Below are 2,736 nucleotides of genomic sequence, written 5' to 3' on the forward strand. Positions count from 1 at the left end.
AATTTGCGTGTCATCCTTGTGCAGGGGCCATGCTAATCTTCTCTGTATCATTCCAATTTTAGTATATGAGATGCTGAAGTGAGCACCTTCTTGAGGTTTTAAATACATTTTGGATATTAGTCCTCTATTGGGTTTAGGATTGGTGAAGATCTTTTTCCAATCTGTAGGCTGCCATTTTTTTCTATTGACAGTGTCCTTTGCATTTCAGAAACTTTTCATTTTTATGAGGTCTCATTTATTAATTGTTGATCTTATGTCTGAGCTATTGATGTCCTCTTTAGGAAGTTGTCACCTCTACAAATGCCTTCAAGGCTATTTCATATTTTCTCTCATTAAATTTAGTGTATCTGTTTTACATCAAGGTCTTTTATCCAGTTAGACTTGAATTTTGTGCAGAGTAATGAATATGGATCTCCTAGCATTCTTCTACATGCAGACTAGTTAGACCAGCACCATTTGTTGAACATGCTTTCTTTTTGTCACTGTATGGATTTGGCTTCATTATAAAAAGCCAGATGTTGAAAGGTGTGTGGGTTTATTTCTGGGTCTTCAGTTCAATTCTATTCATCAATCTCTTTCTGTACCAATACCATATAGTTATCATCTTACATCATAATATAAATGATGAAATAAAATGAGTGAAAATGTCAGGGGAAAATGGCTAGCATTTTTTATGAGCTTTAAAGTCATGAAATTTATAGTCCATTCAATTTGTTATTTATATGGTAATTTTATATTGGATATATTTTGTACTTAGTATATTGCTTTAAGTATGGTGGCACAGTTATTGAGAAGAATAAGAGTAAATGCAGTTGTGTTGAAGAATGTTTGTATTTATTATGTTTTAACATGGTGTCTGGTGTTGTTTGATATAAATATGGTTCAATTGACAATATGAGTATCAGTTACAGGAATAAGATATATGGTAGCAGGTGGTGTGAAATGCCTCAACCTCAGAATATATATGGGTGAGATTCTTGATAAGTTTTTAAGGGGGAAAGAAAAGCCACATTGCAGAAATTAAACCTGTGGAATAAAAATGAAAAGGAAGCATTTTCGAGTGAAACACATTAAGAAATGCAAGCTAGTTTTAGAATGTGACCTTTTTGGATAAGAATTTTGTGTTTTTCCTTAGTAAACAAAACGATTGCTAAACATTAAGGAAATTAAAAGAAGGAGCCACTAAGGTTAAAAATAGAAAAACACTTAGACCAAGCTAAAATAATACATCCTAATTACTTATGAGAAGGTTAACACTAAATTATTAATAAGGCCAAGTGGCTGACTTGAGCATTCAAATATACTTATCCATTTGTACCAAGCAGTTAAGCAAGCTCGTAAACTTGCATTCAGCAGAAATGATTCCTGTTAGGCTGACCCTGGCTTAACGTCTTTCACCCAGCTTCAGTGAATAAAATCATCTTACTTTGAATTGTTCAAACCTCAAGAAATCTGAAATCATTCACATGTGATAGCTTAGTTAATTAAGATCATGCCAAGCTATGTGTTAAAAGCATTGGTCTTATTGATCTTGTGTAGAAAACTTTCATATTTGGCAGTTTTCTAACTTAGAAGCATGCCATGTTATGTAGCAGACTATTTCCAACCCTAAAAATAAAACCTCACCATTTTTAACATAATAAAATTCATTGATTCTTAGGAATTTCATATCATTCACCCCAATCACACTCATTTCCTAGTTCTCAGGCCTGCCTTCATCCTTGTGATCGACCCCCACCCCAAAATAAAATAAAATAAAAGGTCAATTTGTGTTATCTGTATACAAACTGGAGCATGATTAAACAATGGTTCAGCCTCTAAAAGACGGGATCACAACCCAAACTAAAACTTTTAAAGCCTCATATAATTACCTTTTCTATGGTTAAATGAAACCCAGATTGCACACCAGCAAAGAGAACAATTTAGAATGCAAATTAAACTGCATTTCTGAAAAAAAAAGTTGAAATCTAAGAGTTAATTCTTCTTAATGACATCATAATGAATTTGGAAGGAAGGACACTATATATAAAACACTTGTTCTACTTTATACGATTTCTTATCTGCTTCCAAAAGGGAATTCTAATTGAGGTGGAAAGGTCTGCTGGAATGCTTTAGTTCCCATCCTCCACATTAATGATAGGTTTCCAATTAAAAAATGAACTATTAATCCTAAATTAAGGGTCTATGATTCCATCCTATCTACTGTAAAGCAAAGATTTCCCTCATTGTAGTTTTTAGATAAAATTTGAAATTGGGTTTTATGTGTAATGAGTTCCAATCATTTTTAACAATTTAATTTTAGTTCTTAAAAATATCTCATTTTGTCTCCAAAGGAAACTGAAGGACAAGGTGATGCCAGAAAATGGGAAGAGGGAACTTTGCAGCGTTGCGTATACTGTAAGATGGAAAATGTGAAGCACTAATATCTAAGTCAATTGTTAACCTTCACAGTCTTTGTCATGAACTACTACTACTACTACTACTACTACTACTACTACTATTACTACTACTACTCCTGTTGTTCTCTTTTGAAATTAAATTATAATGTTTTAACATAGATGGAATAAACTTATAATTTGAAGTCCAAAAGAAATGAAAACATAGTAAATAATAATAATAATAAAAACCTTCTTCATGTCCAGTTCCCTAGCATCCAGTTAGTTCTATTTCTTAGAGACTGGTATGAGTCTTGTTTGTTTCTTTTAGAAAATTGATGCATATATGAGAATATAAACA

The 2,736-nt window shown here is 32.3% G+C and overlaps 1 pseudogene; it reads right to left on the reverse strand.

The window, feature by feature from the left end:
• Positions 1 to 86, reverse strand: LOC116095938 (annotated as a pseudogene).
• Between the last annotated feature and the right edge of the window lie 2,650 nt (positions 87 to 2,736).

The sequence above is a fragment of the Mastomys coucha genome, chromosome X (assembly GCF_008632895.1).
Source record: "Mastomys coucha isolate ucsf_1 chromosome X, UCSF_Mcou_1, whole genome shotgun sequence".
Lineage (NCBI taxonomy): Eukaryota > Metazoa > Chordata > Mammalia > Rodentia > Muridae > Mastomys > Mastomys coucha.